This window comes from Delphinapterus leucas, chromosome 3 (assembly GCF_059928025.1).
Source record: "Delphinapterus leucas isolate spDelLeu-1000000601 "Yukka" chromosome 3, BTC_Dleu_Yukka2, whole genome shotgun sequence".
NCBI lineage: Eukaryota > Metazoa > Chordata > Mammalia > Artiodactyla > Monodontidae > Delphinapterus > Delphinapterus leucas.
The window spans coordinates 104,921,618-104,944,811 of NC_143131.1; positions in this window are offsets into that span (position 1 = coordinate 104,921,618).

A 23,194-nucleotide genomic window follows, 5' to 3' on the forward strand; every position below is an offset into this window, starting at 1 on the left:
CAAAGACACCATCACCCTGATACCAAAACCAGAAAAGATATCACAAAAAAAGAAAATTATAGACCAATATCACTGATGAACATAGATGCAAAAATCCTGAACAAAATACTAGCAAACAGAATCCAACAGCACATTAAAAGGATCATACACCATGATCAAGTGGGATTTATCCCAGGGATGCAAGGATTCTTCAGTATACACTAATCAATCAATGTGATACATTACATTAACAAATTAAGTAATAAAAACCATATGATCATCTCAATAGATGCAGAAAAAGCTTTTGCCAAAATTCCATACCAATTTAGGATAAAAACTCTCCAGGAAATGGGCATACAGGGAACCTACCTCAACATAATAAAGGTCATATATGACAAACCCACAGCAAGCATCACACTCAATGGTGAAAAACTCAAAAGCATTTCCACTATGATCAGGAACAAGACAAGGATGTCCACTCTTGCCAGTCTTATTCAACATAGTTTTGGAAGTCCTAGCCACAGCAATCAGAGAAGAAAAAGAAATAAAAGGAATACAAATTGGAAAAGAAGAAGTAAAACTGTCACTGTTTGCCTATGACATGATACTATACATAGAAAATCCTAAAGATGCCACCAGAAAACTACAAGAACTAATCAGTGAATTTGGTAAGGTTGCAGGATACGAAATGAAAGCACAGAAATCTCTGCCTTCCTATACACCAACAACAAAAAATCAGAAAGAGAAATTAAGGAAACACTCCCATTTACCACTGCAACAAAAAGAATAAAATACCTAGGAATAAACCTGCTTAAGGAGGTGAAAGATTTGTACTCAGAAAAGTATAAAACACTGATGAAAGAAATCAAAGATGACATAAACAGATGGAGAAATATACCATGTTCTTGGATTGGGAGAATCAATATTGTGAAAATGACTCTACTACCCAAAGCAATCTACAGATTCAATGCAATCCTTATCAAACTACCAATGGCATTCTTCACAGAATTAGAACAAAAAATTTTACAATTCGTATGGCAACACAGAAGACCCTGAATAGCCAAAGCAATCTTGAGAAAGAAAAATGGAGTTGGAGGAATCAGGCTCCCCGACTTCAAACTATACCACAAAGCTACAGTAATCAAGACAGTATTGTACTGGCACAAAAACAGAAATACAGACCAAAGGTACAGGATAGAATGCAGAGATAAACCCACACACATATGGGCACCGAATTTACAACAAAGGAGTTAAGAACACACAATGGAAAAAAGACAGCCTCTTTAATAAGTGATGCTGGGAAAACTGGACAGCTACATGTAAAAGAATGATATTAGAACACTACCTAACACCATCCACAAAAATAAACTCCAAATAGATTAAAGACTTAAATTTAAGACCAGACACTATAAAACTCTAAGAGGAAAACATAGGAAAAACAGTCTTTGACATAAACCACAGCAAGATCTTTTTTCACCCACCTCCTAGAGTAATGGAAATAAAAACAAAATTAAGTAAATGGGACTTAATTTAACTTAAAAGCTTTTGCACAGCAAAGGAAACAATAAACAAGACAAAAAGACAAACCCCAGAATGGGAAAAAATATTTTCAAATGAAACAACAAAGAATTAATCTCCAAAATATACAAGCAGCTCATGCAGCTCAATATCAACAAAACAAACAATCCAGTTAAAAAATGGGCGGAAGACCTAAATAGACATTTCACCAAGGAAGACATACAGATGGCCAAGAGGCACATGAAAAGATGCTCAACATCACTTATTATTAGAGAAATGTAAATCAAAACTACAGTGAGGTATCACCTCATGGTGGTCAGAATGGCCATTATCAAAAAATCTAGAAACAATAAATGCTGGAAAGGGTGTGATGAAGAGGGAATCCTCCTGCACTGTTGGTGGGAATGTAAATTGATACAGACACCATGGAAAACAGTATGGAGGTTCGTTAAAAAATTAAAAATAGAACTACTATATGACCCAGCAATACCACTACTGGGCATATATCCAGAGAAAACCATAATTCAAAAAGAGACATGTACCAGAATGTTGACTGCAGCACTATTTACTATCGCCAGGACATGGAACCAACCTAAATGTCCATCGACAGATGAATGGATAAAGAAGATGTGGCACATATGTATGATGGAATATTGCTCAGCCATAAAAAGAAAGGAAATTGAGTTATTTGTAGTGAGGTGGATGGACCCAGAGTCTGTCATACAGAGTGAAGTAAGTCAGAAAGAGAAAAACAAATACCATATGTTAACGCATATGTATGGAAGATAAAAATAAAAAATGGTACTGATGAACTTAGTTGCAGGGCAGGAATAAAGAGGCAGACATAGAGAATGGACTTGAGGCCATGGGGTGGGAGGGGGAGGCTGGGGTGAAGTGAGAGTAGCATTGATATGGATACACTACTGAATGTAAAACACTTGGCTGGTGGGAAGCAGCAGCACAGCACAGGGAAATCGGCTCGGTACTTTGCGATGACCTAGAGGGGTGGGATAGGGAGGATGGGAGGGAGGCTCGAGAGGGAGGGGATATGGGGACACGTGTATGCATATGGCTGATTCACTTTGTTGTGCAACAGAAACTAACACAGTATTGTGAAGCAATTATACGCCAATAAAGATCTATTAAAAAAATAAATAAAGAGGCCAACTAATGGACAGCCTCATGTAAATTGATGAAGTTAGACCACACCCTCCCATCTTACACAAACATAAATTCAAAATGGCTTAAAGACTTAAGCATAAGACATGACACCATAAAACTCCTAGAAGAGGTCATAGACAAAACATTCTCTGACGTGAATCGTACAAATATTTTCTTAGGTCAGTCTCCCAGCGCAATAGGAATAAAAACAAAAATAAACAAATGGGACCTAATCAAACTTACAATCTTTTGCACAGCAAAGGAAACCATAAACAAAATGAAAAGACAACCTACGGAATGGGAGAAAATATTGGCAAACAATGCGTCAATCAAGGGCTTAATTTCCAAAATAGACCAACAGCTCATACAACTCAACAACAACAAACAAATAACCCAATTGAAAAATGGGCAGACGACCTAAATAGACACTTCTCCAAAGAAGAAACACAAATGGCCAGTAGGCACATGAAAAGATGCTCAACATCACTAATTGTAAGAGAAATGTAAATCAAAACTGCAATGAGGTATCATCTCACAGTGGTCAGAATGGCCATCACTAAAAACTCTACAAATAACAAACGCTGGAGAGGATGTGAAGAAAAGAAAACCCTCCTACACTGTTAGATGGGACTGTAAGTTGGTATAGCCACTATGGAAAACAGTATGAAAGTTCCTCAGAAAACTAAAAATAGAATTACCATATGATCCAGCAATCCCACTTCTGGGCATATATCCAGAAGAAACTCTAATCCAAAAAGACACATGCATCCTTATGTTCATAACAGCACTATTTACAATAGCCAAGACATGGAAACAACCTCAATGTCCATTGACACATGAATGGATAAAGAAGATGTGGTCCATATATACAATGGAATACAACTCAGCTGTAAAAAAGAATGAAATAATGCCATTTGTAACTAAAAGAATGCAACTAGAAATTATCATACTAAGTGAAGTAAGTAGGAAAGAGAAAGACAAATACCATATATCACGTATATGTGGAATCTAAAGTATGACACAAATGAACCTATCTATGAAACAGATTCACGGACATAGAGAACAGACTTGTGCTTGCCAAAGTGCAGGGGGTTGGGGGAGAGATGGAGTAGGAGGTTGGGGTTAGCAGATGTGAGCTACTATATATGGAACGGATAAACAACAAGGTCCTACTGTAAAGCTCAGAGAACTATATTCAGTATCTTACGATAAACCATACGGAAAAGAATATTAAAAAAAAGAATGTATATATCTGTACAACTGAGTCACTTTGCTGTACAGCAGAAATTAACACAGCATTGTACGTCAATACTTTTATACTTCAATAAAACAAATAAAAAAACAAAGAGGCCAACTAAGAAGATATTTACATGTGTGTCCAGGGCAAGGGAGGCACGAAGAGACCTGGGAAATAGGTGTGGGTATGGGTCAATTTACATTTTCCAGGACAAAAGGAAATTCTGCAGAGTCAGTGAGCTTTGAAAACTGTGAAGCTATTTTAAACAGCCCCTCATATTCTGCAAACTTTTACATATCTAACTGTTCAGTCATCTACAGTTTAGTGCACAGAATTTCCAAAATTTTTATAATTTCTCTCTCAAAGTGTGGCATTCATTTTTACTTCACTGGTAGTTTAATGCCCAATAAATTATTTAAAATTAGAAACTAACAAAATATGGAGACGGTCTAACAACTAGAATTCTGTTTTGCCTTTTACAAATTTTTCAACATATATCAATTGAATGCTTCCTGTGTTCTAGGTACTGTGCTTGATGCCTGGTCACGTGAAACTTCTACTAGAAGAAAAGTCTGGGTATCTGTGCACAGATGCAGCAACTCGTAATTTGTCTGCATGTGAGACACTAATCCTCTGGTGGAGAAGGAATTTCCCCAAGCTCTTGGGACACTGCCTCCTGTACCACCACGGTAAAAAGTCCAGCGGAAAATGATTCAGACACACTCTCTGACCTCATAGATCTTTTATTCCATTTTCCCTAAAACAATAATGATGTCGTAACATTGACAAGGTTGGTGATTCAGAGCTTGCCCAAAATGGTCTTATAAACTAAGCAGATGAGGGAAATAATGCAACACAGAACATACTAGAATTCTTTAATATAAGTCTCCCTTTGTCAGGCAAACAGAGCTATGGAAACTCTGCTTCTGTTTCCTGGCATCTACATATCACTGTGAGTCAGGGTTTTTAAGACTTGACTTTAAAAAAAAAAGAGCTCAAGTCAGCGGCTCAAAAGTGGCATGCACATGACTATGTCAAAGACCATTCCACATTTTCAACGTCTGCTTAAAGGCAAACTTTGGCGGACTTCTTATTGAAACTTACTTTTGAGTAGAATTTAGATTGACGTGATTGGGTAAATTTTGGATTGATTTCAGTTATATTTAGGAAGTAGCCATAAATATTTGCATGAAATAGGAAAAGTGGGCTGTGCGAAATACAAATATGCATAAAGATTGCTTTTCTATTTTGCCTTGGTGAAGGAAAGTCAGGACCAATGCACAGTTTGGTAGCTGGGCTTATGTGCCTTTTGGAAGAGGATTCATATTTTTACAAAATCAAACTCCTGAAGGGGTCCATGTCCCAAAGAAAGGTTAAATATCACTGCAGGAAACTGTGGACTGTGGGGAAGTATTTTGTTTAAAGAAATACATGGTCTCATATAGTTTGCTTTGAGAAATGGCTGTTCAATGATTGTTGACTGAGTGGAACCACTGCCTAGGAGCAATTCCTTAATGCTCTGCTCCTAGAGAATGCACTTCCTCTCAGGAACCCAAACTGTGCCACAATATGGCAGGTAGTTCAGCCTCAAAGCAAATGGCAGTCTTCGATAAGGGAGAGAACTAGCTCATTATGAAACTGATGAATACAACTTCACTGTGAATACTGTAGACATGTGTCTCCCAGTATCGCAAAAATCTTGTTTCAAAATTATTTTGTTTGTTCATTTGCTTTTTTTTTTTTTTCTGTGTGAGAAGAGGAATCACATGCAAGGACAACACTGTTGTGTAAAACTGCCAATCGTGTAAGGTTGCAGGAAACGCTGCTGAGGATGAGAGGGTGGGGAATAAGGATCCTAGTACTGGTCTCCGCCTTCCTCGCACTAGCCTTCCTATCTCACCCACTCTTCCTATAGGCGCTCTTTCTCTCTCTCTAGAAGTCTGTGCGTGGTCCCCACCGCATCCCCATTCTCTCCTTCTCCAGTCCCTGGCTAGGTCCCCTCTCTCTGTTTGTTTTCATGTGTTAACACTCAGACTCAGATTACAGGAAAGCCATAGTTCTGTAAATGGCCTGAGGGAGGGACCGGCTCACATTTCATTCGCCTAGAAATTTAGAATTACAAATTAATCTACAAGAAACAATTGCTGGAGCAATTTAAAACTGATGTGGGCAACAGTCCACACAGTCCCCTTACAGTGGACGCCAGGGCAGAGCGAGAGAGGGGGCCGGAGGGCCGCTATTATGCTCCTTAGTCTACAGCCTCACCAAGAACATTAGCTTTCTACAAGGATTAAGCGAGGTAACTGAAAACGTTTATAGCATTATGCCTCTAATACAGCTACATTCATTTTTGACTTGATGAAATTATCAGCTATTTAACAGCCTTTTAGGGTGTTTTGACTGCAACATTTTCATTTATACCTTAATGCAAAAATGCCAGTTGTAGAGTCCCTGTTTGCTAGTGGGGGTGGAGTAGTAAAAAGGAGCTTAGACAAGGTGATATATACAAGGTGTGCTCTCATAAGACAGGCTTTCCTTTCAAATCTTAGGAAATTACTACAGCATTTAAATTAATTTCTCTCTCTCTCTCCTCATTTAGCATTTGCTAAAAATATCTGGTCATGCAAGAAGGCCTCAGATCCAGTGTAATTTACACTGACAGTAAAGAGTTGTCAGTATAGGCTAGTGAGAATTTTTATACACTTTTATTCTGTTTTATTGTATATGGTATATCAGCAACATTTCAAGAAATGATATAAAGTAGTGTTTTTATATCAAAATGGTTTTCTCCGTTTAGAGAACCTTTGAAATTAGCAGTCTCAGTTTTCCCTCATAGTTTCCTAAGGGCCCCATTGGTGGGTAGGGCTAGCTCTCAGTATGGTTAACTCTAAATTGTATATAATTCGACTTCATTATGCAGCCAATATTTTAGTCAACTTTTATATTATTTTTCAGTAGTAGCATATTATTACTATAATTACCCTTGGTGGTGATTAGCCTTTGTTGATTGCTCTCTCATTCCATTATTACTCGATTCCATATGTACATGGCTATGTAGAATCCGAGTGAAGGAGAAGCACTGAAGAAGCAGAGATGGTTTACAATAGAAGACCCAGGGAAGGTTGCTGGCATTGCCCTGGGACTGGAGGAACGGGTCAGATGTCAGTGGGTAGGGATGAGGGAAGAACATTCTAATCACCTCAAGAGCAAAGTCATGGTGAAAGCTGACGTGTGTGTGTAGAATATTGTGAAGAGTTGTTGGGAGCCCTTGGGAGCCTAAGACACAGGGTAGATGAGTGGTGCCCTGGGGAGAAGACTGAAAGGCCTACTGGAAGGTGGATTAAGGGTGGATTATGAAAGGCCTGGAATGGGATAATGAGAAGCTTGAAACTTTTTGCTAGCTAGTGGAAAGTCATCGAGCACAGTGGAGCAGAGGGTATCAGGGCATATTGTTTTAAGCAACTCAAATTTCCCACTCCAGAAATATGAGAAATGGAAGAAGGGATTAGAAGAGTTGGGCAAATACGATTTAGCAACTATTCTCCAACTTCTTTGATAAGACCAAAGAATACCTTAAGGAAAGGGAAGCAGAATGTCTTATGACAATTATTATAAAAGCTCTAAACCTTTGGTTTTCAATTTCTTTTTTATGCCATAATCTCATGAGCATCCTCATATCTTTTTCTGTCTCTCTCTTCCCTTTTATGCTGCCCACTCCCCTATCCCTTTTACTTAACCTCATTGTGGCATCATCATCACCAACTTTTTGGAACCCAATTCTGATTTTCTTAGACCCAAAGATGTTCTTATTTGGCCGGATGTACGACAACAGAACATAGCCTAAGTTCATCATCACCAAATATCTATTTTTACTTTTTGCTTAGTTCTGTAGCTCTATGATTGTAATCTTCTCATCTACCTGAAAATTCTGTTTGCCAGTTTCAGGAGCATGGATCTCAACAGATGGGACACTGACCTTTTCATGTAACCTGTATTATTATATGCCTCTGATAGGAAATTAATAGCTCTAATCTTATTTTCCAATGTAACTGGCATCTTACGGGATTCATTAATTAACTAGCCCCTTTAATGACTGAAGCTTACCAAAGGGTATGAGGATTTTACCTTTAAGTTCAAAGCTCTGTTTCAAAATAGAAGGAAGGTGTGTGCTGAACTGGCTAGCTCCTCCTCAGTCACAGATATATCTCTCACTCAGAAATATTCTTGCTTTGTTATCTGTCTGATGATGAATTCCTTTCCACACACTTTCTTTCCATGGACAACTAACCAATATACCTGGTTTCTTCTACCAGGAAAGAACAGAAACCGTAACATGACTTTTATACAGTATTTTTTATTTATAAAATTCACCTTTTGCTTAAATGGACAGTTTTCCTCTTTATATTTGATGCATATACCCGGGAACACAATCAGAAGATTCCTATTGATTGTTCTGAAGCAATTTAGTTCTGGTCATGGTTGTACTGGATTTGCAATTATACTGAGGAGAGGTATTATTGACTGGGCCTGGTAATTACCACACTGATATCAGATTCAGCCGGAGGTGAAACTAACCTACATCTCCATGTTGGTGTTCCTCTTATAAAAGATCTGCACTGATTTCTTCCAAACCATGGATGAGCAACACATGACGCTATGTTTTAGTCACAGCAATTTATCTCACTATGCAGTTCATTTACTTTTAAGTATAAGCAGCTTAAGGTACTGACTTAGGAAAGATATACCTTGAGGAGGTTAATTATCGACCCATGACACATAGACTTTTGTCTAGCAAAACAAATAGGTCACCTTATTTATTAAAACAATGGTTTCTGGACAGGTCTTATTAATAGATGGATGACTCTTGCATGTGTTTAATCAGATTGAATGTGGCCTATTAACTAGTAAATCTATTTTTAATATAAATTTGAATTTCTTAGTTTATGTAAAATAAATATTTATGTAAGCCCCCTAGCAATAACAGTATGTTTATTCTTAGAAGACAGAAATGTTTTATGCACACTAAACTCTGGCATAGTTGATAGTTTTTGGTAGGAAATTCAATGGAACATGTATGTAAATAAATGTTACCTGGAACAAGCACTCTCTTTTACTTAAAACACCAAGCCTGAGTACACAGAAAAAAGTGCTAATGTGACAATCCATCGGTCCATCTGCAAAGAAGCTTGGCTTAACTAGAGACAGCAGTGTATGCACAGAGATATTAGAAAATGAAAAATATATTGTTCATACTTGGCACATGATTAACAAAAACGCACAAGTAATTTGTTCAAAGTAATTCCCAAATACACATATTATGCTTTTGCATTTTCAACAATATGCTTACTTTTGTTTCCTAATTGAAATGAATATGACCAGAGTAAACCATAAGAATACTTTAAATAAGACTCTCATGTCTAGAACACAAAGCTATTCTCTATCAACCATTGATGCAATGGGCCCTCAGGTTTTATTTGTTTTAAAAAAACGCCAAATAATTATTATTATAATTTGAAAGTTTGACAGGGAAACAATGTCGACTACTTCTGCCTACAGAAAAAAAATTCATTTATCTGCAAAGTCCAGACAAATTTTTTTGTTGTTGTTCACTTTTGGTCAACTTATGTTTAGGCCCATTGTACTTTCAATTTCGACTATGAAAGACTGCTGCTTTTTCACTGTCTTATGAAGTGCAATCATGCTAGGATCAATATGATACCCTTAAATGGGCTGTAATCATATCTTTCTGGACAGAATTGTTCTTACTGTAGAATTTAGATAGTATAGTTCTTCAGTGGGAGATCCATCTAACAACTGAGAAATTCTTCACAGAGCTAGGAGATCTTGATCACATGACATTTCTGATTTAATCCACCCAGCCACAAAAGCGCTGGTTCAGGAATCGGCTTATTACAGAAGAGGTAGACCTACCCTTTCCAATCTGTCAGGCTCTCACGTGAACTAGCCTGTTGAGAAATCTGCATTTGCCACCTTCTGAGCTAAACAATATTTTAGAATTCTAGCTTTGAGGACCTGGGCCAATTAATCAGAGAGAAAGCAGGTTTCAATGGTTTCAATGTGGTCCAATTGACAAAGGGAAGAGAAATACTCAGCTTTGTGGTCAGAGGACGCACACAAATCTCTCCATAGTCATCTTGCTAAGGGTGCCTTCGGTCTCTCAGGGTGCCTTATAACAGAGTACAGATGGTCCAGTACAGACCCATCACCACCACTCAGAAAAACACTGTTAATCAGGGGAGACATCAAAAGCATCAGCTCGACATCCTGGAGGAGAGGTGGCAGGAGCAGACAGTGCTGCTGATGCCGACATGCTAGGGTGGTATCTGGAAGGGAGGCTTTCTCTACTGGCAGGCAGAAAACACTGAGGCCTGAGTAACTTGGGTGAGCAAAAGTTTTATCTGAAGTATTCAGAAAATGTGCGCAAAAGCAAATGTTTGGTTTAAATTAAGTGCCTAAGAGACTCAATTCCTTGTCTTGTTTTTGTTGATAGGGATGGGATGGTCAACTCAGAAAGAAGGGGAACAAGGATATCCTATTTGAGACTCTTTTTACAATATTTGCAGAGATTTACTACTATTTCCAAAGGTCATGTAGGGAGATATTAGATGTAAGATATCTTATCTCTTAAACTGTACTCTAAACTCCTGTCATTTAGGGATTATCATGTTTCTTATCCATTCTACACCATGTTTTTTACCCATTTCTTATGCATTCTACAGAGCACATAGGGACCAGTCTAGGAATGGCTGTGAAATAAAATTATTGAATAGCCTCCTTTACTAATGCTGTCTTCTTTTGTTATAGAATATGTTAACTCCTTCTTGTCTGCAGATAAAATGCTATTTTTTTCTTTTCTGTTACACAGAATTACCAGTTAAAAACAAAAGAAAAGTCTGAATGGAGTCAAAACACTGAAGTAAATTGAAAAAAGAGCCAACAAAAGATGTTGAGTCATTTTAAAGAAACCATAAAGTTGAAATGAAATAGCAATGGAAAATGGGACAAATAATCCATCTCTTCTCCAATGAATGTAGGTGCCTTTGACACAGTCAAAAAAATCACATCAGTGGTTTTTCAGTGAATCATACTGTCTCGGGACAGCTCGATGCCTTGTGACATTTCCCTGATCATATAAAACATTAAGCTCTACCCAGTAGCCAGAGAACAAAGAGTAAAGCAAAGGCACAGATTTAATATTAACAGTAAAATCTACCTCTAGGAAAATATCGTACCTCTTTGAGTATAATACAGAAGTGCAGACAGAAAAACATGGCATGCTCACTCTCTGAACACACATGTATATATACATACATATGTATGTGTGTGTATATATATGTAAAGATGTCATACTTTTAATTTTAAATTCACAGTTTATTGGCTATCTGAAAGTCAGTATCACACATTTAAATTTGGTTTTGCCAGAGTTTTCGGTAATGATGAACTCTTACATTTGCAAAATTGAGTTAGAATGTTTAATACAATATAATATGAGATTGAACCAGATGGACCTTTTCTTTATAAATTAGGTCCTTGGAAAATCTGGACACTTTTTGGAGGGACTCCTGAATATTCCCTCCAACACATCTGCACATCCCCATTGTGTGCATGGGGTGGGGCAGGTGACACCCAGACAGCAGCGTGGCCATGTCTCCCTGTGCTGTTTGTACAATGGCCGCCATCTTCCTGCTGTCCCTGCTTTGCCATAGCTAGTGACTGAGATGGGAACGCGTGGGCCTGAGGAATGCTGAACCGAACTGTTGCTCATGTCATTAAAAACTCAACTAGGCAGAAAGCAAGGAATGGAGCAGTTGACAAAGATAAAGCCGAGAGCTCTGTGGCTTATCCTTAATTAGGTGTTGGCATTGGTTCTTGTCAAACAAGGGAGAGAGTGTGTGCCGCAGACACTGACGCACACAGACAGCCCTAGTCACAGTTGGAGAGAACACAGAGTGCATTCAAGCTGGCATTGAAAGGGATTTAGATAAGTACTTGAGGTAACAAAAATCGAAAAAGGAGGATGATAGCAATGGAAGCTTTAGATGAATTGCAACTGAGTGCACCTTTATTACAGCTTATCAGTCTGAAGACAGCTACAAACCAACCTTCCTAGTGCATTTCTCTTCGTGTTCTCCTGGATTAAAGGTCAAAGTAACTCAAATTTATACGTTCCGTCGCCCTGTCTCAGTCTCTCCCTTTGCTCACATATAGGCAGCACACATCTCAGGGATTGGGGAACCCTGGCATGAAGCTTCTACTCTTTGAATGAAGCAAAGGCCTTTTCTCACTGGAAAGGGTCCATTGATTTAAAATAATTATCTCATGGGAAGAGGTTGCAAATAATGCAATATTAAAAGGTCACAAAAATGTTACTGGCATAAATACATGCATGGTGACGGGCCCATTCTAATCTCTCTTGTCCATAATTGCGGTTCTATCTTGCAACCATTTGACATATTCAAATAGCTAATATTCTGGTTTATTAGAGCACTGTCTATATGTATTCTCAACATACACAAAAGCTGTGTGTTTTCATAATATGTATAAGCACTTCAGACGGTAAGCTGTGCACATTGCAGCTAGCAGATGGTAGCTCTTATCACAGATAAAAGCACATATATATGTTTCTGTAACGACACCCTCAGAGAGAACGGATAAGAGAAGAATCCTCTCCACATCACAGCTTACATTACCCATCTACTTAGGCAGCAAACAGCATATGTTTTACTGCTGTGGAAAGGCAGTACTTGAGAGGAAAATATGATTGAAATAAACTCAGAAATAACTTTATGGATAAATACAAAAAAGTGTGCTAATTGGAAGTTAGGTGTGCAATGTGCCCGCGCAGGTGTGTGTAGGGCGGAACTTACCAAGTTCCAAAAGTGAGACAATAAAAAGTACGTTGTGGGGTTGCCAGATAAAATGCAGGATGCCCAGTTAAATCAAATTTCAGATGAGTAGTGTATAAACATTTAGTGTAAGTATATCCCAAATACTGCTTGTCCTATGTCTCATGCAATATTTGGGAGACAGTCATGCTAGGTATCATGAATTCTATCTGAATATTTATTTGACATCTGCTTATCTGAAATTCAAATTTAAATGGGTGTCCTGTATTTTTATTTGCTCAATATGACCACCACAGTCTTGTGTTGCTGTTATTAACGTTTTAAATCAATGCTCCCAGTGTACCGGGTGAAAAAGAAACCATCAACAGGCATATCTATTCTGGAAGAATACCATTCCAGTCTCTTTCTGTGCACACAAAGCCAGCAGGGGTCTTGAACAGTTGTCTGAATGATGCAGTCAAGAAGAGAGCCAGTGTGAATAATTTAGGACATACATCTCTCGATCTCCCATCCTCACCCCCCCGCCCCCAGAGTTTTCGATCCTGGTTTGGAACTACCTGCATAATTGTTTTACTTTGGTTCCATAACACAGCTCTTTTTTTTTTTTCATTTATGAATTTGGGTTAATATTTCAGACTAAGATCTATTTGCACTCATAAAAAAGGAGACAGACTTTAAACACTCCACATGTACACATTTGTATTCTTAGGGTGAGAGCGGCATTCAACTGGAAGGTTAAATGGAGTTCAGATAATTTTTTTTTATTCTTTGCTCTGGCTTTTGTCTCCTGTCTTTCAGCAAAACTGAATAAAGATGTCTCCATTTTACACCAAAAGATTCAATTACTTCTCGAATGCTGGGTAAACATCTGCAGATGAATGATCTTAACAAATGTATTTTGATTCCACACAAACTTATGTGACACTTTTGTTTTCTCTCTCCAAGATCAGAGAATAGATTCATGCCTGCTTTTCTGAGCCTGAGCCTCCACGCCACGAGCACTGAATTTTTGGCAGGCAGCCAACCAATCTCTGTAGCCCAGTGAAACTCTGATTCCATCTGCTCCAGCAGCGCAATATATTCCACTTCAGGTCAAAAGCAAGGAGCCAGCAGTATTAACATTACACTAATCTGTAAAGACATTTTCACTGGGCTAGATAGGCTAATGTTACACAGGCTTCCAAAGCTTCAAGGGTAAGGAGCAACAGTAATTGTCAGGGGGAAACTCAGTGGGCAGTGGATTCTTGCCGAGAATATTCCAAGATGAGGCTAGATGGATAGTTCTAAAGAATGAGGGGGGAAAGAAATACCTCTTAAAAAAGGCAAGTTGCTATCTTGTTAAGCAGGTATTTTAAACACAGTGTTGAACCATATGTTTAGTGATGCAAACTCTACCATTCTATTTTTCCTGTTTATTCCTGTATCCCAAAACTTAAGCGCGCACGCACGCGCGCGCACACACACACACACACACACACACACACACACACTCGAAGACTACTAAATAATTGATGAAGACTACAATCTCCATTAAAAACCTAGATGGAAATTCGTTGCTCTAAGTATAACCTTGGTGTTACGAAATCAGAATCATTCCCAAGCCCTTAAAACATTTTAAAAATAAAAGTAAGCATATGGCTAACCTCTCAACACCCTTCCCCATCCCTCTTGGCTATTTTGCTGTTTGTAGAGAACATGATCAGTTCAGGGATATGCAACTCTGTAATCAATTGCTCCGTTAAACGTAACCTATGAAGGATTTTATTAAAGGCCTTTGATGGAAAATATACTGAAGGAAAATACTCTGAAAGCAGATTAACGTACACAGTGGAAATTTAATACCAGTAAAAAAAAAAAAGGGGTCTTTTTCATTTCCCTAGTTCTTTACTTGAGGGGGGTGTGTTGGAAGTAGTTTAACATTCATGCCTTCAGGCGCATCAGAAACCGTTAAGAACTACATTTCAGGAAATTGTAATGAATAAAAATTCAATTTAGACTGCTTGATTTTCTTTTAGCAGAAGAGGAAAAATGTTTGGCTGGAAAAGAACTATTTGAAAATCCCCACAATTAGGAAGTACACAGCTATGTTTTTGCTATAATTTAAACGTATGCAGAGTTGACGTGAAAAATTATTTTGTGCTGGAATAATACATTTCCCTCTACATGGAAATATGCTATCTCTATAATGTAAAAAGTAGCAAAACATACACATAATTTCAGTTTTCTTTGCTTATTAATGTAAGTGAAAACCTAGGGTTATATATTTTGAAGCTTTCACCCATGTTCCTTTTTTTAAAGAGACTAAATATGAAAGTTGTTTGGAAATGAGTAAAACCATTGGACTTTTCAATCTCAGAAAATAATAAAGAAAAATTGGCAAGCATTTTTATTGTACTGGTTTAACAGTTAGTGCCTCTCTATATTCCCTGTCATAAAAATTTGCTTATAAAAGGAACTGAACTTGCATGGAATTGAAGAACCTCCCCTCCTTTAAAAAAAAAAAAAAGAGTTCTTACTCTAAATGGAAAATTCGTACAGGGCACAGATTAATGAATATGCATGAGTCTTCATGCATTGATATACATATGATTTCTCATCTACAAAGACTGGTTTGGAAGACTTGTTATCTGACCAGAAAAGCCTGTAGTAAGTTGAGATAAAGGAGACTGACTCCAATCCCCTCGGCCTTTGCAATTGCTTTATATTCTAATCACTGCACTAAGCATGTGTCCCCGGCAGGCAGCTTGTTCAATCTAGCAGATAACGAATGCAGCCCGATGGTGGCTGCGCTGGCCCTTCCCCTTGTGCGAGGAGCTAGTGTTCCATTCTTCTGATTAAAACAGGCAGTGGGAAAGCGCTCTCAGAGCTGTAATTGCCTCCCTTACGAAAAATCTTCACCTGTTAGCCAAAGCTAAGTTGAATCACAGCAGAAATTATTAACAGTGGCTGTTTTCAAGCCAGCTTAATTTGAGCTGATGCTGCTTTTCACTTAACACAGATGAATAGGTGTGCAGGACGAGAGCCTGAGCGGAGATGACACCTCAATGAATATTTGCTCCCAGCCCTGCTGTGGGGAGCTGGCTTGCACAACAACAGACAATTGTGAAAAAGCGAAGGGAGGGGAGCACTGGACAGGACTCGCTTCTCTGCCGTCACCTTCTGTACTCAGGAGAACTTCCCTACGGATGGCAGCTTTTGACAGCTAAATCATTTGTGCAATTAGTTTCCACAAATGTTGGCAAACACAAACTGTTTTTGGGGGGTGTGCACAATGGTGTGGGGAACACTGCCTTGCTTCAAACATGGCCAGAAACACTCTTTTCAGAGAACCGAAGAGGCATTAAAATTTAATGGTCTGCTTTCATTTTCCCTACAGTGTGCTTCAGGATGATTATAAATTACAGCATTCTGCTTACTTTTGACGGAGTAAGTCATGTATCAGCACTTGATTTAGAAGCAATGTGTGCTTGACAAGAAACACATCTTGCAGATGTGATTTATCACAGAGCTCTTTTTGTTTGTTTCAGAAGAAAAGAGCAGCACAGGAGGGTCAGCACTGTGAAGGTGACAGCCATCCTCGTAGTAGGGGTATGACTGTGACTTCAGACGGTGGATCTGAAAAGTCTGAAAATTCTGAATACCTTATTTTCCAAATTGAGAAATCCTTTTGTTTGTTCTCTAAAGCTCAACATGATTCCCCCAAATCTTGCACTATTTTTTAAAACAAATTTTCTGGGAGAAGATGAGCAAGGCAGTACTAGATATGGGAATCTTTTCTCAAAGTTGGGTGGGGTGTCATGGGCAAGATGTCCTCCTATAATCCCAGGGTAGTTTGGGAAGCTGCTGGCTTGGAGGGTCTCTGATGCAATATGATTGGTTTAGGAGAGGGGTTGAGAGCAGATGGGGGATTTTTCAGTTGGATGGCTGTGGGGCTAGAGGTTTGAAACATAAAGGCAGTGTCTGATTCTTCTGTCAGCTGGTATATTTCTTTGCCTTTGAGCTTAAGCCTGCTGGTGAACTGAGTTGTAACATAGCCAATCCGTTCATATCGGCATCTCTTTATCATTGGCTCTGGTAGCTGCAGCCAAAACAACTGTGTGGGGACCTATAAGATCACTAAGTGGTTTCACCAAACAATTGGCTGGGCCATGTTTTATCTATCAAGTCTGACTAATAATTATAACAGAACTGCAGAAATTCCACATATTATTTCAAAATCACACTTCACGGTATAAGGTATAACCTGGAAATACATTTCCCTTCTTTGTCTGTTATCTATCCTTGTAAAACCAAGCTTACCTCTCACCTCATATCCTCTGGGTAGTTTCCTCAACACCTGCAGTTAGTTATTCATGACCTTATCTCTTCAGACAGTTTATTCTAATTCTTTTGAGCAGTTACCTGTGGTCTTCCTCCCCTGCCCCCCATGCTATTTTCTAAGGTCCAACTGTTAATCATTTTCCTCTCCACAGTTGCTATCAGCCTGGCACAAACAGACTGTCAATAAAATTGAGTAAATAAACGTTGAATGAATGAAAGTATAAATGAATGTATATTTTAGGTCAAAGAAAGAAGTGAGAGTATACTGCAGAGCTGACAATACGGGTTTCTTCTTTCTATGTAGGAAAAGAAATTCTAGTTTTTAGCTGGGCACTTGGCTTTCTGGAATAAAGACTGTATTTCCCAGCTTGCCTTGCAGCTAGATATGACCATTTTCTAGATCAGTCAATGGGAGTTAGGTAGAAATGGTATGGTAATTCAAGAGGTGACCTTGATCATGGCTGGGAAGAAGCTGTAGTGGCTAGAGTGCTAGCAGTCATTTTGGAGTCCAGGGTCCTCCTGGGATTAAAACCCCTGTATAGCAGAGCAACAAGGTATAAGGCATTAGAGGCTCTGATACCACAGAGACTACATCAGCCCTGGACTAATTATTTGCAGGTTTCCTGTACGTGCAAAGGGGAAAAAGAAACCATTCACACTATGTGTGAAATAAATCCTTACTATGGTTTACCAGTAGTGCCTGCTACATAATTTGTGGGATTCAGTACAAATAATTTTTGAACAGAGGAGCTTGTTGTTTAAAAATTATTAAGAGTTTTCAAGGCAACAACAGCAGAGATACAAGCTAGCCCAGAGCCCTTTTAAGCACAGTAAGCTTGCCTCATTTTGTACCAATCCCTTCCTTACCTGCTGAACTTTAGCCACATTGGCCTTGTTTCTGCTTCTTGACCATACTAAACTCTCTCCTGCTCAGGACATTTGCGTTTGGCTATTCTAAGCCAGGGAACACTCTGCCACAGTTAATTGCAGTATTCATGCTTCCTATGCTGGCTCCCACTCTACCTTTATGAAGCAACAAATTAATGTCACATCCTTAGAAAAGTCCTTTGCAGCACCTCTCCACCCTCAGTATTATAGCGTCTTCTTATTTCTAACAATAGCATACCTATGCCAGTTCCTTATTTTATTGCTTTCTTGTTTGTTTCCTTTTAAAAATTACCCAAATCCTCTAGACTCTAAAGTAAGCTTCCTGAGGGCAGGTGCTTTCTGTGGCTTATTCACAGATAAATAAAGACAACCTCAAGCATGTGATCTACGTCATTTGGGTTCAGGAGTAGATTTCTCGATGTTTTTTAAACATTTTACCAATTTATCCTATAATTACTTGATTTTCTGTATTTGGTTACATGGAAGTGGCCCTGTAAAGATAGAGCTGATTTGTGTAAATATTTCCCAGACTTGTCAGATGTGTGAAAAAGGAGGGATTTCTCTCTGATGGACATCTGTTTGTATTTGCAATTAGCGCGCACGCACGCACACACACACACACACACCTTGGAAAGCAAAACGACCTACCCCCCTCCCCACAACTTACTGTCTACATTGACATGACTACATGAAGTATTCCTTTTCTTCATTAGCATAACTTTACTATGTCAGGAGAGTCTTGCCCAGGCAAATAACTTGACTGTTCATCACAGGAAATTTCTGAATACACAACAACCCTTCAATAGAAAGCATCAACAGAACATTTTACCTACAGATAGTTTGAATTCCTTTCCTCAAAAATCCTTACTGGCTATTTCTACCAATTCTAAATTTTATATCATGATCCTTACCCAATCCTAGTCAAGTCCCTGCATTGGAAGATCCACTTTACACCAAACTTTCCATTCTCAATAAATCCTGACTTGGCCTTCCATCTCCAAGATGCTACCAAAGGTGAGGTGGTATCGTCCATTACTGTGGTCAGCACCTCAGCTTTATCTTCTCAAAAGCTTATGCTGCTGATATGTGGGGAGCCAGCATTTGACAACCCTAAAGCAATTCTTTTAAGTGTGGGTTTATAAATCTGATTATTCAGGATGATCAGTTATTCAGAGAGGTAAATATAATGCTTTCTCTCTCTTGCGAAGGGCTTTTCCTTACAAGCATATCAAGGTCAAAGGTTTACATAAGTAGTGACATATAATGATACCCAAGTAAGTCAGAGAGCATACAAAACATATTTCCATGCTGTTCTGCCCAATATGGCAGCCATTAGACATATGTGGCGATTGAGCATTTGATACGTGCTTTGTCTGAATTGGGATATGACGTAAGTGTAAAATATATCCCAGATGCAACGACTTAGTATGAAAAAAATGCAAATGATATAATTAATAATTTCTATATGATTATATGCTGAAATGTAGTATTTGGGATATAATATACTATCAGTAGATAATATAATACTTGGATATAATTAATATATATAAAGGTAATATATAATATACTATTAAAATTAATTTTAATAATTTCTTTACACTTTTTAAAAATATGGCAACTAAAAAATTTTAAATGACATATATGGCTTATGTTATATTTTTATTGGACAGTGCTGTTTTCTCTCTAGTTAAAAAAGACAGAGGAAAGAAAAAAACCCTGGCAAATTGCATTATCAATAAAGAGGTCATGATATATATATTTTTCTCTTGTAATGCCTTACTTCTCCAATGTTAGTTATTTATTTAAAGATCCTCCCTAATATAACTAGAGACAATATTTTCAACATGTAAAATATTCGTGGTAAGTGGGGTTTCTTGGTCTACTAGAAAGCATTAAGAGGAGTTACCCTTAAAAGTTGAAAAGCAGTTACAAGTTGTTTTGCTTTTGAATTAACTTTTAGAGGAAAATCTTCCACGGCTGGCTTTACATGAGACATTTCAACAAATACGGCAAGTAAGGAAGCCCAGGTATTAATCTGAGTTTGTGGTAAGTGGCCAGATAGATCTGTGACTGAACAATGTAATTCAATTGTGCTGAGAAGCAGAGGTAGTCTGTAATTTTTCTCTACAACTGGCTCTTTTGTCTGGAGAATGATGCCTGGCCAATACCCTTCTTGTGGGCTGTGGAGGGAAATATGCATATCCCCCTTCTGTCCTGTTGTGTGCTTGAAAATACTATGACCCGATGTGTTAGACTACTGGGGATGGTATACAATTGCTTCTTGAAAGTCATTTTTGAAAATTTGACCCTAACTTTTGCTTAGGATAAAAGAGAGATGAGACAATCTCAGGGCCACTGACAAAAGCTAAAACAGGAACAAGGCAAGATCTGGCGTCAAAGGTTTCCTGACCTGAGGTGAAAGAAGAGAGAGACGCTTGTAAGGATGAGAAGTGAATAAATAAAAGTCCTACAGAGGAGGCAACCTTATTCTTTACCACTAAGGGCAAGGAAACTCAACTTCATTGCCACTTAATCCTCTGCAACATGAGACTCAAGACTTAGTTAGACCATATAGCTTCCCGTCAGGTGACTAAGATCTCGGTTCATTTTAATGCGTAAAGTTTGTGAGTTGCATTCTCCTTCAAAGTTCCTTGTCCTCTGAAGTTGTTTTCATGTTTGACAGTATTTCGAATGCTACCTCCTCACGTGTTGAATATGTAATGTTAACAAACCATAATTTCAACAACATTTAGATTTATCATAAACTGCTCCTATCTATAATTCTTCTCATGCTTTAAACAGGGAAATAGAAAATGTTTCAGGACAAGATGATATAGTAGCTCTGAATTCTGACTCTTCAGATCAGCTATTTTGGCAGCTCAGTCACTCTTTCCATGATGAAACTTCCTTAATACTGTTTTTTTTTTTTTTTTTGGTGTAAGGAATCAAGAAAAGAATTCTAGAACTTTATAAGAAAATTAAGAATTTTATAAGAATATTATTTTCCATTTTTTCCAAGGAGGAAGAAACATTGGAACTCATTCAGAAAATCTTGTTTTTTAAAAATTTCTAGGTGACTTCAGCATTTAGCGCAGAGAGCTGGAAGAAAACTGTAATATACATAAAACCTGAAATAATGATTACTTAAATACCATGACATGAATCTCTGGAGTTGGCCTTTGTCATTAAAGATGAATAGTTGTTACTTCCTAATTCTGATTGCTTTGCTAAAAAGATCTACTATGTATAGTCATGATGAACCCAAGCTTATGATACTCATCTCCCTCCAGGGATCAAGTTTCTGGGGCAGAAAAACTGTGTGTACAGCAGAGGAGGTACTTTTGTTTACTTCAAAGGGAAGACAACAATTAAGCAGATGTACCGAGTACAGCCTATGTTTATTCAAAGATAAATAAAAACTATCACGGTAAATGATGGTAGAGTTTAGAAATTCTTGTTCTCAACTGTCTGCTTAATCTTTTAGTTTAGAATACTATTTTGATGCTTTTTTTAGAAGAAAAAAATGCATTTCCATTTGTGCTACCTTTATCTTTTATCTGTTTGTCCTATTGCTATCTGGGGATCTTGTCTTCTTTGAGTTTTTGAGAGAGACTTCATTTGATGGTGTAGGGAAAAAGTGATTTGAACTCTGAATATAAATCCCATATATTATGAATTGTTTAAATCAATGAACTCACTCCAGGCTTTATCTATAAGGAATAATTTAATTTCAGTGGATAGAAAACCAGGCAAAAATGGGTGTAAGTACAAAAGTAATTTATTGATCTGTGTAACTGAAAAGCCTCATTTGTTTCTGTAGGTGAGGTTTGATACAGCAATTCAAAGTTGTCACAAAGGACCTTCCATTGCCCCTCTGGATCACAGAATTGCTGCTTCCTTTGAAGACCTCAAATCCCCATACCACTATTTCCAGTGAAAGGGAAAGAGTCACCTCTTAGGATGGCTCCCAGGAAAATGAGTCTTTGTGGCAGTGTTATGGGTTGAACTGTGTCCTCCCAAATTTCCTATGTTGAAGTTCTAACCCCTAGTAACTCAGTATGTGACTGTAGTTGGAGATAGGTCTTTGAAGAGGTAATTAAGTTAAAATTAGGTTGTTTAGGGAGAGCCCTAATCCAATATGACTGGTGTCCTGGTACGAAGAGAAGATTAGGAGACAGGACCACACAGAGGGAAGATCATGTGGAGACAGAGAGGAGACAACCATCTATAAGCCAAGGAGAGAAGCTTCGAGAGAAAACAAACCTGCCAACACCTTGGTCTCAGACTTCTAGCCTTTAGAACTATGAGAAAATAAATTTCCGTGGTTTAAGTCACCCAATCTGTGGTATGTTAATACAGTAGCCGCACCAAGGATACCCAGAATTTCTAGCAAAATTCCAATGGTCACTTTGATGGAAATTGCTTAGGTCGTGTGCCACCCCTGGGCATTATGACCATCAGCATTAAAAAATGGATTGGCTTGAGTCAGTCAGGGTTTGCCCCTGAATCTGGGGAAGGGGAGGGACTCTTCCCTAGCCAAAGGACAGGGCTGAGATTCAAGGTCTTTTCGTAGTCCATGGGTTTACTTTCTTAAGACAAATTTTTGTTCTTGGAACTTGTAAATATTTTTAAGATATAATCTTCCAATATATGTCTTCCTTTAATCATATTCTTACTTTAATCCAGGTACCTGGGGCCCTTCTTGCATAACCTGAAGTTACAGTCTAAGACCAATAAAAACAAAACAAAAAAACCTAAAAACGAGTAATTTACTGCATCCAAATCACTTCCAAGAGCCATTTGTGAGGATTTTACTGAAGGACTGTATGAGGAAATGGAGGTCAATATTGCCCACCACATAGCAAACAACTTAATAAAACTCCTACTGAAGACAAGCCAGTCCTCTGCTCCTTTGTTGACCTCCCCGTCCTCTGCCCCAGTGCACTCTGCTTTGCGGCCCTCCCTTCATCACCCCTACTGCTGAGTATCTTCCCTGGGTGTCCACATGGGGAGCTCCCTCCTCCCTTCAGGTCTCTGTCCAAACCCAATCTTACCCGTGAGGCCGTCTTTGACCACAGCACTCTCTCTCTCCCTTCCCTATTTAATTTTCCTCCATTTTACTTGTCCTCTAGATTTCCTTGTTCCCAGGTTTATTATCTGCCTCTCTCCTTTAGACAGGTCCATGAGTGTGGAAAGTTTGTCTGTTCTATTTCCAGCTGTAGCC